At 44.7% G+C, this 16871-nt stretch overlaps 1 protein-coding gene across 4 annotated transcripts in view; it reads right to left on the bottom strand.

Moving 5' to 3' along the window:
• The window catches only part of LOC138638833 (fucolectin-4-like), a 44576-nt gene extending 36700 nt beyond the window's left edge, over positions 1–7876 (bottom strand). The window contains exon 1 of one of the 4 annotated variants that reach the window (XM_069728482.1): positions 7375–7876. The gene's annotated coding sequence lies outside the window, so the exon portion shown is untranslated. Of the gene's footprint in view, positions 1–5532; positions 5559–7374 lie in introns of those variants that run through there. The other 3 variants (XM_069728486.1, XM_069728485.1, XM_069728483.1) reach the window with 3 other exon arrangements.
• Between the last annotated feature and the right edge of the window lie 8995 nt (positions 7877–16871).

The raw sequence follows: 16871 nt of genomic DNA, 5'->3' as shown, positions 1-16871 counted from the left end.
GTGGGTATTCTAGACTGGTAATGCGCATGCACTAAGCGCTGAAAAACATTTACCCGAGGGGGGTATACATATATATAAAAGAATGTTCAAGGTAGGCCTCTAAAAATTGTTAATGTGGGCTTCATAAACACCCTTAAAAAATTTATAGCGAGGGTAGCATGATCACCCTGTTGATATGGTGGAGGAGGAGGAGGAGGATGACAAAAAAACCCACAAAATCCTGAAGCCTATACCCATGTTTGGGTGAGAAGGGGTGCATGGGAATAGACAAGAAAAAAAAAAACCAAATCACTGCATTAGAGTTTATGTTCCGCTGCTGTGATCTGGTGGAGTAGAGAAGTCTGGGCCAATCCAGCACTTGTTCATTTTGATAAGAGTCAGCCTGTCAGCATTTTCAGTTGACAGGCGGATGCTGCTATCAGTTATAATTCCACGAGCGGCACTAAAAACCCTCTCTGACAAAATGCGAGCAGCAGGGCAGGCCAGAACCTCCAAGGCATAGAGAACCAGTTCATGCCAAGTGTCCAGCTTGGATACCCAATAATTAAAAGGCACAGAGGAATCGCGGAGGATACTGGTATGGTCATTAAGGTATGCCTTCGGAATCTTCCATAACCTTTCCCTCCTTGTCAGAGCTCTGGGAGGGTCTGAGAAAACTGTCCCAGACCTTCGATAGTGTTCCCTTGCCTCTATTGCTCTATGCAATAGGAATATGCAATCTGGCTACTGTTGTACACAAAAACCCTTTGGGTGCGTAAATTAAGGTAGCTCTCTCTTTTTGATTTAGGATTTCAATACCCTATGTATTTTACCAAGGACTATGTGCAATATTAAATATTGAAATATGTCTGTACCTTATAATACATTTTCCTGTCTTTCGGCTTTATAAGCTTCACCTCTCTAATATACTACACGTGTCATATGATATATCAGCAGCAGGGTGCTATGTTGACCTGATTATAACACACATGGTACCTTACTGCTGAGTCCTCTGCACCCTATTGTTGTGAATGCCGCTCTTGGGCTCCCTCCGGTGGTTGTAAGTGGCACTTTTGTGAGTTCTGCTCTTGGGCTCCCTCTTGTGGTTTCTAGTGGTATGGCTGCTCCTTGGAGTTAGCTGTCAGCAGCTGCCTCCACTTATTGTCTCTTCTGCTCGGCTATTTAAGTCTGGCTCTATCTTCAGCCAGTGCCACTTGTAAATGGTTCCTGGTTGGATTCACATCTCTTTGGAGTTCCCTGTTATCCTGACCAGTTCAGCTAAGCTAAGTTTTTGCTTGCCCTTTTCTGTCCATAGATTGTGGACTTATCCATTCTGTGCTTTATATGTTTGTCCAGCTTATCAGTGTGAATTGGTTATGTCTTGCTGGAAGCTCTGGGAGGCAGATTTGCCCTCCACACCTTTAGTCAGGTGTGGAGATTTTTTGTAAACTCTGCGTGGATTTTTGTAGTGTTTTATACTGACCGCACAGTATTCCATCCTGTCCTATCTATTTAGTTAGACTGGCCTCCTGTGCTCATCCTGGTTTCATTCTGTGTATGTCTTTTCCCTCTCCACTCACAGTCATTATTTGTGGGGGGCTAATCTATCCTTTGGGGATTTTCTCTGAGGCAAGATAGCTTTCCTGCTTCTATCTTTAGGGGTAGTTAGCTCTTAGGCTGTGACGAGATGCCTAGGGAGAGTTAGGAGCATTCCACGGCTACTTCTAGTGTTGTGTTGAGCTTAGGGACTGCGGTCAGTACAGTTACCACTTCCTTTGGAGCTCGTTCCATGTTGCTCCTAGACCACCGTATCATAACACCTATACCTTTATTACAGGGTCATTTAGGTAGATGGAGGGATAGCCGTTGACGAGTGGGGGCGCCACTCAGGTGTCAACCTCCGCTCGTAGGAAGAGAGACATTAGCAGTATATTAGGGTGATTTTTTTCCCTACCCCCTCACAATGCAGACATTTAACTTGGCTGTTGAGGTCATGATTGTATATTTTTTGGTTATATATGCATAATGTTTTTAGCATTTAATATTAAAAGTTATGTTTTATATGATTTATCTTTATAAAACTGCGTACTGTATTTGGTGATCCAACGCGTGGTAACATCACACACCAGTCAGTGAGCTGGAAGTTGCAAATGCCACTGCAGCACAACCATGGTTGCAGCAGCTATAGCAGACTTGCTGAAATGGGCACACACGGCATACTTTCACAAGTAGATCAGGCAGATCTCGGTATGTTTTGAGAAACCAATGAACCACTAAGTTGAGCACATGGGCCGGGCATGGTACATGTGCAAGGTAGCCAAGCTTCAGAGCTGCCACCAGATTTCAGGCATTATCACACATGACCATGCCTGGTTGTAAGTTCAGGGGCGGGAGCCACCGATCAGTCTTATCTTTTAGACCTTTCAACAACTCTGCAGCAGTATGTGGTTTGTCACCTAAGCAGATTAGCTTCAGTAGAGCTTGTTGCCACTTGGCCGAGGCAGTGCTGCAGTGCTTCCAGCTGGCAACTGATGTTGATGTTTCTGAGATAGAGGGTGAGGAGGAGAAGGTGCAGAAACTGCTGTAGAAGTGGGGACAATCCTGATTGAGCCATGGCCCTCAATTCTCTGTGTCGATAGCACGTCTTCCTTTCCAGGGTCCATCTGGGTCCCAGCTTCCACAATGTTCACCCAATATGCCATCAGGGAAATGTAGAGTCCCTGGCCACAAGCACTTGTCCACATGTTTAAGTGGACCTTCCCAGTCACAGCATTGGTCGGGGCACGGCTGATGTTATGGGACATGTGCTTGTGTAAGGTGGGGCCAGCACACCGGGAGAAATAGTGGTGGTGAGGGACAGCTGCTGCCATGAGGTTGTGGAAAGGTTCTGTCTCCACAAGCCTAAACAGCAATATTTCCAGTGGCCATTTAGCATTGTAGCCTATGGGTGGGTGGTTGCGTATTTACGCTTGCTTTCCAAGGACTGGGGTAGGGACAACTGAGTGATGCGCTGGGAAAAGGATGTGGATGTGGTGGCTGACAGTAGTTGCAAATGTGCAATGACAGGTGCAGGGTGGGAGGCAATGGTGTCAGCTGCAGATACTGTTTCTGGACCCCGGAGTTCGGACAAAGTAGTTGGGTGCTATGCTTGCATGTGCCTAAGCATGCTGGTGGTGGTCAGGCTGGTAATTTTGCTGCCCCTGTTGATGCTGGCATGGCAGATGCTACAAATGGCCTTTTTTGCATTAACTGGACTGTCTTTAAAAAAGTGCCAGACTCAAGAACACCTAAACCTTGGCTTGGCAACTTCAGCCGTGTTGGTGCCCTGGAAACAGCTGCCCGCCTTGTGTCTCTGGCTACCCCACTGCCTCTTATTGCCTGTTGTGGTGCTGCAGATTTCTCCTCCTGTGAGCTGCTGACCTCGCACTGCATGTTACCATCCCAGGTTGGGATAGTGACTTCATCGTCCACCACCTTGTCTTCCACTTCTGCACCCTGGTCCTAGTGTTGACTTGTTGACTTAACAACGCCACTTGTTGGCAATGTCTCATCATCATCCAGCTCTTGCGACAGTATTTGCATTTTCCCACTGTTGCCTTCTTGTGAGCATTTCTGCTCAGATACTTGAACATCGCTACATGCAAAGTCCTCATGTTCCGCTTGAAACAGGTAGGGCATGAGGCCAGAATCTATAAATGGAAATATGAACAGCTCTTCGGAGTGTCCAAGTGTGGGATCACAGTCTCCAGGCACTTGGCATGGTGGCAGGAAGGAGGATCAGGGTGAGTATTATGTGGTCCAGACTCACAACTACTGAGACTGGACCGTGTGGAAGACAGGGTGGTGTTGCAAAGTGACTGGAAGCAGTATCTGCTATCCATCCAACAACCTTTTACACTAGTCTGGCTTCAAGAGTGGTATTCCGCCCCCCCTATAATGTAGGACAGAAAGCTAGATTGACATGTCGTGTGTTTGTTGTGCTCCTGTAACAAGGTGACCAGGGGTGGTAGTCCCAGCCGAGTCAACTAAGCCACAGTCAGTAGACACCCCGACACCTTACACAAAGAAAGGCAGACCAAACGTATTCCAGTCACCACTGCAGTCCAACAGGGATAACAATTTTTAATAACAGAGTTAAATAAAGTACAAACACTGGCTTCCTGCTCTCTCCCTAGGTCTATCCATGGCCGTACCCACAACAGCCATGGCGGCCAAAAGAGGCGGTAGACCCCCATTTCGGAATCTGGATGCTTAAAGTCCCTTTGGGTGGGGCCCTTACATGGTCCTGGTGCCTGTGTTCCAGTCTTTGTTTCAGGGCAACCGATTCTATTCCCCTCCTGGGGTCTGGCGATGCCCCAGCTGTTGGGAGTTCATGCAAAGTGACATACACTCCACTAGTTGGCAGAGAGGTGAGTGGGCTAAATGTCCGGCTAAGCAGCAGACCGGTAGTAGCACAGTGAAGCAATCACTAGACGACAGAGGAGTAGACAGAGAGCCAGGTAGACACCAGAGGTCAATGAAGTACAAAGGAGGGCAAAGCAAAACACAAAGTTGGAAGCGAGCCAAGGTCAGTAACCGGTCAGTAATAGAGATATCAGCAAGGAGAGGCTGAATCAAGTCAAAGACGAGAATAAGTCAAATACCGGGAAATCCCAACTCACAGAGAAATGAGAAGCAGACACGGGTCGGGAGAAGGTAAGCAGACATAGGAAGGGTCAGGTGAACAGAGCAGGACAGATCAAGAACTCTTCAGAGCCAGCTACTCACACCGAAGGCAAGAAATATAACTGGCACTACACACGGGTAGCAACACCGAGATATAGCACACCGGAAATGGGAGCGAAGCAGGGAAGGTTAACCCCTGACGTGATCAGACCGGGAAAGGAGAAACAAGGAAATCCCTGCCTGAATCATGACAGTAATGCTATTTGTAACCATAGTTTTTATGTGTGTTTTGAGGCTCAACTGTAGCATGATAAATGCTGTATAAAATGTCACTGTTGAAAAAAATTGCAGTATGCCAGCAAAATATGCCCACCTCAGATGAACGTATAACACTGCAGCATCAATATAGCAATGCGATTTGTAAAACAAATAATTTTTGGGGGTGTTATGAGGCACAGCTCTAGCGCGATAAATGCAGTATAAATTTTTACTACTGAAAACATTTGCAGTATTACTATTGCAGGAAATTCTGCCCACCTGCGATGGACTGTTTACACTGCAGTTTCAATATAGCAATGTGATTAAAATCCAACCAAGTCTGGCTGTAGCTTTTAACACATAACTGCCGCAGTATAAATGGTGTATAATATTTCCCTGCTCAGAACAATTTGCAGGATTAAGAGAAAAAAAAAGATTATTAGCCCTGAGAAGGGGTTTTGGTTTGAGTTGCAGCATGAAGGACATACAATTCACCCTATCCTGTCCTACCCTATTCCTTCAGCACAATCTCTGCATAAGAGCTGCTAACAGCAGTATTACTATTAATTATCATTAGCCCTAAGAAGGGCTGTTGTTGTACTTCACAGAAAAAGTATTGTGGTTGAATACCTGGCTAATACACAGCTACAATCCAGTGTGCCGAGCATGGTGTCATGGGTCTTATATAGACCTGATGAAGCTATGTGGTTAGCCAATCACAGTAATGCCACAACCAAGATGGCTATGACATTGCAGTGACTGGCAGACAATCTCCACATGTTCATTGGCTATCTACAAAACCCCAAATATGCGGGGTGGGGACTCGAGCTCCAGCTCGAACATTAAAATAACACTCGCCGAGTAGCGAGAATCCCGAGGGCACTGATGTTCGAGCGAGTGATGAGTATTGATGAGCATGCTTGCTCATCACTAGCCTAAAAGTCACCAACAACAGATCAAGAGTCACATCACTCTACCCAGAGCCAGCTTCTTTTCCTCTAGCAACTGTCACCAACTACCAAATCTCGGCGCTGCGAATACGGCCTCTCGCCATTGACCTCTACTGGCCATCACATCACATATCTTCAACAATACAGTAAACTGTGATTAACCCTTGCAGCTATTTTTGTGTGCTCAGTTCATTGATGGTGGAAGTTCTATGCTGAATACACCTGCCATTGCCACCTCTCCATGGTTACCCATTGCCACCTCTCCATGGTCAGTCATGGCCACCTCTCAATGGTCAGCCATGGCCACCTCTCCATGGTCAGCCATCGCCACCTCTCCATGGTCAGCCATTATCACCTCTCCACGGTCAGCCATCACCACCTCTCCATGGTCAACCATCTCTACCTCTCCATGTTCAGCCATCGCCACCTCTCCATGGTCAGCCATTATCACCTCTGCATGGTCAGCCATGGCCACCTCTCCATAGTCTGCTTTGGCCACCTCTCCATGGTCAGCATCGCCACCTCTCCATCGTCCGCCATGGCCACCTCTTCATGGTCAGCCATCGCCACCTCTCCATGTTCAGCCATCGCCAACTCTCCATGGCCTGCCTTGGCCACCTCTCTCTTGTCAGCCATTGCCACCTCTCCACGTTCAGCCATTGCCACCTCTCCATAGTCAGCCATGGCCACCTCTCCATAGTCTGCCTTGGCCACCTCTCCATGGTCAGCCATCGCCACCTCTCCATGGTCAGCTATCGCCACCTCTCCATGGCCTGCCTTGTCCACCTCTCTCTTGTCAGCCATTGCCACCTCTCCACGTTCAGCCATTGCCACCTCTCCATAGTCAGCCATGGCCACCTCTCCATAGTCTGCCTTGGCCACCTCTCCATGGTCAGCCATCGCCACCTCTCCATGGTCAGCTATCGCCACCTCTCCATGTTCAGCCATCGCCAACTCTCCATGGCCTGCCTTGGCCACCTCTCCATTGTCAGCCATTGCCACCTCTCCACGTTCAGCCATTGCCACCTCTCCACGTTCAGTCATTGCCACCTCTCCACGTTGAGTCATTGCCACCTCTCCATGGTCAGCCATAGTGTTCTCTTCAAGGTCAGCAGCACCTGGCATAACGGGCTGAGAGTTTCACTTACAAAAAGCCAAGTGGTAAATTTCATGCATATAAAACCAGAAGTAATGAATGCTACAGCTATGAGGAAGCCCAGACAGACACATGAATCTTAAGATTGTGAGTGTAAGTGTTACTGCATTGGACACAAGAAAATGATGCTGAGTTGTGTTGTTGATTTATGGTACAGAAGCATCATTTAACACATTAATTGTTATTAAGTGCAGACCACACTTTATAGCAGCGGAGAGTTAGGAAAAGTTCCAAAAAGTTATGGAAAGTTGGAAAAGTAAATTCAAATTCCAAACTTGCACTTGACAATTAGGACCACACATGCCGGTGTCCCTCTACTTTTCCATTGTGTTGACATTAAAGATAAAAGTAAAAACCATTTCTTACCCGTGGACACTGAGGTGCAGGTTATTTGCTCCTGTGATATATATTTGCGGATGACCACGAGTCTTGTCCAAGCAGATGCCCGAGTCGTCGCTTACTGCTCAACGCACCGGATCATGAAGTCTGAGGTATGTATAGGAAGAACGAAGTCGTTGTCACAATTTATTATCTGTTCTAACCAACTATGGATCCGCTCAGTGATGACCGCCATATACGGCACATGTAAAAAGCTCCAATAATCCTTCTATAGTCCTGAGGATATGTGATGGTCGGCACAGCGGGTCTGGAACGGCCGCAGCTTCTTGTTGTGATGTAATTGAATGTGGCGTCTCTCCAAGAAAAAAAGGGGTTTGGTTCCGTGTCGCCAGTTGGAAAAACAAAATAATAACCTGGTAGTAATGAGACCTATTAATGGCAGAAAAAAATAAAATAAATGATGTTATAGAGCGGCTTTCAGGACGTCTTAGGTCTCTTCCTCAGGTGTCAGGGATAACAAAGTATCTGAAGAAACACAAGTATCTGGTGACGGAGCAGCGGTGGAGCACGTGGTAGGTGGGATGATCACTGTCATGCAGTGTGACCTTTTTTCCCTTGGGTATTTGTAAATATTATGTATTATATGCTAGTAATATTCATTATTATAAACCTGTGGGATATTTGTACATTTAACTTTATCAGCTAAATAATTCTATCAAACATTTCATGTCCGTGCACACAGGCAATTATTGTACCTACTACTATGGGATCAGACTTGCGAAACTTCCATGATTAGCTCAGCTGATCTATAAATTGTCTACTAGTTATTCCCGTCAGTGAACGCCGCCGAAAAAAAAAAACCACAAACAAAAAAGCAAACCATGTTCTACCATCATACCGCTTGGAAAAAGTGGAATAAAACGCGATCAACAAGTCAAATGTAAATAAAAATGGTGCCGCTGAAAACGCCATCGTGTCCCGTAAGAAAACAACATCAGCGGAAAAATAAAACAAGTTATAACTCTCATAATAAGGCGATGCAAAAAATAATTATTTTTTCTATAAAAGTTTTTATTGTGTAAAAGCGGCAAAACATAAAAAAAAGATATAAATGAGGTATTGCTGTCATCATACTGACTCAAAGAATAAATCTGCCTTATCAATTTTACCACACGCGAAAAAAAAAAAAACAATTCCTGAATTGCTGGCTTTTGTACATTCTCTTTCCCAAAAATCAGAATAGAAAGCATACAAAAAATATTATGTGCCCGAAAGTGGTGCCATTAAAAACGTCAACTCGTCCCGCAAAAAAAAAAAGCCATGACATGACTCTGTCGGCCGAAATATGGAAAAATTATAGCTCTCAAAACATGGGGAATATGGGGGTGCAAAACCTTCTTCTTGCAAAAAGATGCGTTTTTTTAGTGTCTGACAGCAGCCAAACATAAAAACCCCGATATAAATCTGGTATCGCTGTAATCGCACCGACCCGAAGAATAAAGTCGCCTAATCACATACCGCATCAGGAACGTTGTTAAAAATAAATAAAACCAATAGGGTTGCATCCCCTAGCTGTCAGTTTTGCCTGGCTGGTTATTAAAAATACAGGGGGGGCCTACGTCAAATTTGTTTTTTATTAATTATTTATAGCACAATTGATGGGTCAATTGATGCCAATTTTCCTTGCGCCTGCCGCTGATTTAAGCTCTTTTGGCAGCTTTTTGTCCCCCCTGAAGGCGTTGTCTATGCTTTGGCCTCCCATTGAAGTCAATGCATTTCGGGTATGTTTGCTGAATCGTTCGATGAACATTGGGACATTTACCGAACCGAACCTTGGAAGGTTCTCTCATCTCGATTCCAGAGACGTATGAATGAGATTCAGGAACCAGGTTTTGGCATTTTTGACCAAGCACAGTTGACAATGTCCACCTCAGTAAAGCTTGAAGGCAATCTGATCTAGCTACGAGCCAGATAATGCAGATGGGTTCTGACTCTTCACTCTGCGAGCCACGGCCATCATGTGCCTTACCATCACCTGTATCACAGCCCTGAATGATGTCCTAAGGAAGGACACTAAGTTTACCAAATGTCACCAAGCTATAGGAAAGATGACTGCTAGACCTGTACTCACAGTGAAGCCCCTTCCATATCTGGCTGTCCCATTCAATGAGATATAATTCCTTTGTCCTCACTGTTGAGTTCATCCTATTTTCCCTATAAAGAACGAGCCAGTACTAGCATCCTATAATAAGGGTCCATGGTGATTAATATATGCAGTACGAGTTGACGAATCGGAAAGTACACAGTTCTCTATAACGACCTTGGGTCCAGGGCATATCCAGTATTGAGTGCAAAAACAGTTTTGCAAGAGGTACCCAATGTGGTCAAATGTTTTTTTTTCAACAGGAGAGCTTGAGAAGAACCATACACTGTAGAGAAAGGAAGAGGTGATGACCACATCTGTCTAGGCAGTGTGAAATCAGACGTTCTTTGCCTCCATGTAGGCCACCATACTTCTATCCAAGTTCCATGGGATAAAACTCTGACGAGACATGGTGTTTGTTTAATGGAATGTTGAGGTTGGTCCACCTGGCAGCCACAGGAGTCCATTGTAGGATGACCTGGTTTAGATTGCCTCTCAGGGTATATATAGTTTGTGGACATGATGTATATTTCAGTTACCTACTAGGGTGACAGGAACTTGCACCTTGGTCAGACTTCAGCCAGGAGAATGGTGAACAAAAGGGAAGTAACACACAAAGCACAAACTGTATTTAAGGAACACTGAATGGTTACGTAAAACCAAACCCTTCACACATGAACCCTGGGAAGAGAGAGTTTAGCTCCCAGTACTGTGAAATATGCGCATAATATTAGAAAATTATCTCAAGGGATAAAGGAACCAGAGTAACCCGACTGGTTAAGCCGGTTTAACCCATCCAGCTGAATTAATAGTGTTGGAGATTGGATCTCAATGACTTTTTTTTTCTATTTTTTTTTTCTCGGGGAACCACTTTAACCTGACTTTTTCTTGATAATATAATTCACATTGATCCATTTTGTTAAAGGGATAGAAAATAAAATACTAAGCTTTCTGGCTTTAAAACATGTCTTACTTTGGAGCATTTTTTACATACCATAGTAACATAGTAACATAGTAACATAGTTGGTAAGGCCGAAAAAAGACATTTGTCCATCCAGTTCAGCCTATATTCCATCATAATAAATCCCCAGATCTACGTCCTTCTACAGAACCTAATAATTGTATGATACAATATTGTTCTGCTCCAGGAAGACATCCAGGCCTCTCTTGAACCCCTCGACTGAGTTCGCCATCACCACCTCCTCAGGCAAGCAATTCCAGATTCTCACTGCCCTAACAGTAAAGAATCCTCTTCTATGTTGGTGGAAAAACCTTCTCTCCTCCAGACGCAAAGAATGCCCCCTTGTGCCCGTCACCTTCCTTGGTATAAACAGATCCTCAGCGAGATATTTGTATTGTCCCCTTATATACTTATACATGGTTATTAGATCGCCCCTCAGTCGTCTTTTTTCTAGACTAAATAATCCTAATTTCGCTAATCTATCTGGGTATTGTAGTTCTCCCATCCCCTTTATTAATTTTGTTGCCCTCCTTTGTACTCTCTCTAGTTCCATTATATCCTTCCTGAGCACCGGTGCCCAAAACTGGACACAGTATTCCATGTGCGGTCTAACTAGGGATTTGTACAGAGGCAGTATAATGCTCTCATCATGTGTATCCAGACCTCTTTTAATGCACCCCATGATCCTGTTTGCCTTGGCAGCTGCTGCCTGGCACTGGCTGCTCCAGGTAAGTTTATCATTAACTAGGATCCCCAAGTCCTTCTCCCTGTCAGATTTACCCAGTGGTTTCCCGTTCAGTGTGTAATGGTGACATTGATTCCTTCTTCCCATGTGTATAACCTTACATTTATCATTGTTAAACCTCATCTGCCACCTTTCAGCCCAAGTTTCCAACTTATCCAGATCCATCTGTAGCAGAATACTATCTTCTCTTGTATTAACTGCTTTACATAGTTTTGTATCATCTGCAAATATCGATATTTTACTGTGTAAACCTTCTACCAGATCATTAATGAATATGTTGAAGAGAACAGGTCCCAATACTGACCCCTGCGGTACCCCACTGGTCACAGCGACCCAGTTAGAGACTATACCATTTATAACCACCCTCTGCTTTCTATCACTAAGCCAGTTACTAACCCATTTACACACATTTTCCCCCAGACCAAGCATTCTCATTTTGTGTACCAACCTCTTGTGCGGCACGGTATCAAACGCTTTGGAAAAATCGAGATATACCACGTCCAATGACTCACCGTGGTCCAGTCTATAGCTTACCTCTTCATAAAAACTGATTAGATTGGTTTGACAGGAGCGATTTCTCATAAACCCATGCTGATATGGAGTTAAACAGTTATTCTCATTGAGATAATCCAGAATAACATCCCTCAGAAACCCTTCAAATATTTTACCAACAATAGAGGTTAGACTTACTGGCCTATAATTTCCAGGTTCACTTTTAGAGCCCTTTTTGAATATTGGCACCACATTTGCTATCTGGTTAAAACTTTTGTACAATGAGTATTAATTGTAGATTGTTATGAGGAGTGATCGTATGATTGCAAAAAAAAACTCAAGTTATTTATTCCCAAGACAATTAACTGAATCCCACCAAAAAAAATCATTTCCACTGAATTTTAACCCTTCCACAAAGTAATCGGCTTACATCAGTTAAGTGATCTTCTTGTTAGATCAGAAGAAAGTGTGAACAAGGACAAGGCAGCTGATATTACTCTGTTATGCTGATTTAACCATAAAAGCAGACGATATCCTTAGGCCTCATTCACACTTCAATATTTTTCTTGTATGAGAGACCCAGTTTAATCAGTGATTTTGATCAGAGTTTCATCCGAGTTTCATCAGATGTGGGGGTATGCTTGGTCACCCGATCTTAACCGTGGCACACATAAATGGAAGATAATGGTCATCTAACTAGCTCTCTTTGCGTCTAGTGAAGTGAATATTGCATTCCGTGGGTGGAAGAACGCATATATTACACTAGACGGTGGCCCGATTCTAGCGCATCGGGTATTCTAGAATATGTATGTATGTATGTACGACGCGCTTAGCACAGCCAAGTAGTATATAGCACAGCCACATAGTATATGACACAGCCACATAGTATATAGCACAGCTACATAGTATATAGCACAGCCACGTAGTATATAGCAGCCACATAGTATATAGCAGCCACATAGTATATAGCAGCCACATAGTATATAGCACAGCCCACATAACACAGACAGCCACGTAGTATATAGCACAACCACGTAGTATATAGCAGCCACAAAGTATATTGCAGCCACGTAGTATATAGCACAGCCCACGTAATATATAGCACAGCCCACGTAGTATATAACACTGCCCACGTAGTATATAGCAGCCAGGCAGTATATAACACAGCCCACGCAGTATATAACACAGCCCACGTAGTATATAACACAGCCCACGCATTATATAACACAGCCCATGTAGTATATAACACCCATCGGGTATTCTAGAATATGTATGTACAACGCGCTTAGCACAGCCACGTAGTATATAGCACAGACACGTAGTATAGAGCACAGCCACGTAGTGTATAGCACAGCCACGTAGTATATAGCAGCCACATAGTATATAGCAGCCACATAGTATATAGCACAGCCCACGTAACACAGACAGCCATGTAGTATATAGCACAGCCACATAGTATATAGCAGCCACATAGTATATAGCAGCCACGTAGTATATAGCACAGCCCACGTAATATATAGCACAGCCCACGCAGTATATAACACAGGCCACGCAGTATATAACACAGCCCACATAGTATATAACACTGCCCACGTAGTATATAGCGCGCAAGGCAGTATATAACACAGCCCACGCAGTATATATCACAGCCCACGTAGTATATAACACAGCCCACGCATTATGTAACACAGCCCATGCAGTATATAACTCAGCCCACGCAGTATATAACTCAGCCCACGCAGTATATAACTCAGCCCACGTAGTATGTAGCAGAGCGATAAGTCATCTGGGTAATTTCGCAATGCATCTCTGGGAATGAGATACGAATATACTATTAAATTCAAAATGTGAAAACTTCTTAATTTACAGAATTTTTTCCACACCTGCATAAAGCTTTTGCTCTTTTATTACTACTACTACTATTACTACTACTCTTTTATTACTTGCCTAGCCCCTGATTTTGGCAAGTTTGTCAGGACTGTCAGTACCATGGCATGACTCTGCAAAGGTAACCGTATGTGGATTTCGTCCGCGCTGTCCAAATGATGAGATTCCGGAAAGTTATTAAAGTTTATCAGTGGTTTATTCTACACGTTTCAAGGTTTTTTTTGCAACCTCTTCTTCAGGAAATACCACATGAAACATACATAGGTGGAGCATTCAATACACACAGGTTTCAAAGGAAAAAAAAAAACAGACACCAAGCAGTCAGATGACACATGTCAAAGTTCAAAGTTAGCAGACCATACGCTGTTATTTGCATCAAAGGTCGTAGCAATAAATAGAAGCCGTTCTTGTATTGAGTCTATTTTAAACACAAGGAGAAAAAAATATAGGGAAAATTAAAAAAAACAAATCTATCCTGGGCAAGATAAGTCCATCTCTGACACGAACTCCAAAAGATAATCCTCAGCTCCCTCCAGATCCGCCGCCCGACAATTCCACCACTCGGCCATACTAACAAGCTCCTGCCTATTGGCGCTTGTGTCTCCCGTCTTCCTCACAATACTAGTATCATGGCGTGGGTAGAGCAATGTGGTGACCACCCCCTCCGGACCACATGGCGGCTAAGCTACTGACATGTGTATTTCCATATCTTCTCATATGGTGCGTTATTACAGGATGTCAATACTTTGATGGTTTTCTTTGCCATGAAGCTATGGCTCATCCATTACTTGGCTGCCAGAATTCATATACACGGTATGGAAAGTATAAAGTGACCGTCTAACCTTGGCATATAACCTATGATATCTTATAGTTACTGTTGTGAGGGAACAAATTCCATTTTGTGTCTTTGGTATCCATGTTGTCTTATAACACAGTCAAATAACACTGATAGGCGGAGACGCTTCATATTTCTATTCACGCCCCTGAAGATCCTATTTGCTACCAATGTCATAGGGAACTTTTCCTTTGTCTGTGACACTATTTAAGTAGCTTGCATGTGCGAATAAAGCAGAAATCCTGAGTACGCCATACAAGGCTGTGCAGTATTGATTTTCAGCGCACTTGGAAAACAAATCTTATAATTTGGAGTTCAAAAGGCATACAAGAGAGTGGATTTCGCACACACTGTAAAGGCGCTTTGTTAGGCGGTGTAATGTAGCAATAAACCACTATAATGTAAAAATTTAATGGGGTTATCCTGCGCTTTGCAGTGCATCATCTACACTTGAATACATCAGAAGACGTGGAGCCTGTTGGCCTCTTCCTAGGTCTCATGTACACTGTCAACACTTAGCTTGCACTTCTGTGTGGTGATATCACAATTAATCTGAATTATCCAGACATATTATTTCAGTAGGCCCAGGAACATGAGCTGGAGTTCATGTGAGAATGACTGTTGACCCTTAAGGTACCGTCACACTTTAGCGACGCTGCAGCGATACCGACAACGATCCGGATCGCTGCAGCGTCGCTGTTTGGTCGCTGGAGAGCTGTCACACAGACAGCTCTCCAGCGACCAACGATCCCGAGGTCCCCGGTAACCAGGGTAAACATCGGGTTACTAAGCGCAGGGCCGCGCTTAGTAACCCGATGTTTACCCTGGTTGCCATCGTTAAAGTAAAAAAACTAACGCTACATACTTACCTACCGCTGTCTGTCCCCGGCGCTCTGCTTCTCTGCTCTGGCTGTGAGCGGCAGGCAGCCGGAAAGCAGAGCGGTGACGTCACCGCTCTGCTTTCCGGCCGCTGTGCTCACAGCCAGACCAGAGAAGCAGAGCGCCGGGGACAGACAGCGGTAGGTAAGTATGTAGCGTTAGTTTTTTTACTTTTAGGATGGTAACCAGGGTAAACATCAGGTTACTAAGCGCGGCCCTGCGCTTAGTAACCCGATGTTTACCCTGGTTACCAGCGACGACATCGCTGAATCGGCGTCACACACGCCGATTCAGCAATGTCAGCGGGACCTCAACGATCAAAAAATGGCCCAGGCCATTCCGACACGACCAGCGATCTCACAACAGGGGCCTGATCGCTGGTACGTGTCACACATAGCGAGATCGCTACTGAGATCGCTGTTGCGTCACAAAACTTGTGACTCAGCAGCGATCTCGCTATGTGTGACGGGGCCTTTATTGTCATTGAATTACGGTGCACTGGCTGCCATTCGTTGATTAGCTATTGTATCTGTCCTTGCATTGCAGTCCTAGTATTGTTCTACTGTCTGTGGGAAACAAAGGCACAATGTTTGAATGTTTGTTAATAAGTTGATGACCCATTGGTGCTCTGCAATATGAAGGACAATCTGTGCATGTTGTTTGAACACTCCAGCAGTGAGGGATGGCCTCCTACCACCTTCCCCCAAGCCTGTTGTGAAATGGCTGAATGAGAAGTTGCGACCTATAAAAAGGAGGGTCCTCCTGTGTTCAGAGAGCCTACATTACAGTAACCATGGCATTATGGCTCCAACTGAAAAAATACGCAGCTGCCTCATTGACCATCACTGAACCCTCAAAAATGTTTAGAGAATCCAGGTTGGGACAATCAAGTCACCTGGCCTCGTGCATTAATGGGCTGTGAGCTTCCTAAGATTGTCGTTACCTCCTCACTGTGGGGGCCCGCCAAAAGTGGGGGACCACTGGTGGGGGTATTCGGCATTGGAAGCAGCTCTAATCCCGACGAGTCAGCGGAAGGGTGAGACTCAGTAATTTGCACCATTTTGGCTATTTGCTGGGACTGTTCCATATGTTATTGTGTGTTGGTGGTTCAATATTTATTGCCACACTGTTTTACCCTCACCCTGTGTTGTCTGCGTAGTGTTCTACCCATGGGGAGAGAGTGCAGGCATTTAGTGGTATGAGCCCCGGTATGAGCCCTGGTAAAAGCAGTCTTCTAAAAGACAGCTGGGCCAGCGGACGAGAGCACCCACTAACCCTGTATCTCTACATTCTGCTTCATCCTTCACCAATGTGATATGCCACCACCAGCCTTAGATCACTAGGCACTGCTCCTAATAGCCAGTTTCCTACTCCACACTGATGAGGGGCAAATACCCCGAAACAGCTGTCTGTGGATGGATACCATGTTTTGGCATAGGTGGTTTTCCTTTTTGGATGCTGCCCTTCCCGTGGTTGTTCCTTCCCGGTGAAAGACCTGGCTATTTATTGCTTGCGTTGAGAAACACGTGACGGTGTCTCCGCGGCTTTTCTACATGTATTTGCATATTTCCCATAAGGGATG

This window comes from Ranitomeya imitator, chromosome 5 (genome assembly GCF_032444005.1).
Source record: "Ranitomeya imitator isolate aRanImi1 chromosome 5, aRanImi1.pri, whole genome shotgun sequence".
Lineage (NCBI taxonomy): Eukaryota > Metazoa > Chordata > Amphibia > Anura > Dendrobatidae > Ranitomeya > Ranitomeya imitator.
Note: the sequence above shows the minus strand (reverse complement) of the source record. Positions and strands in the feature narration are given on the sequence as shown.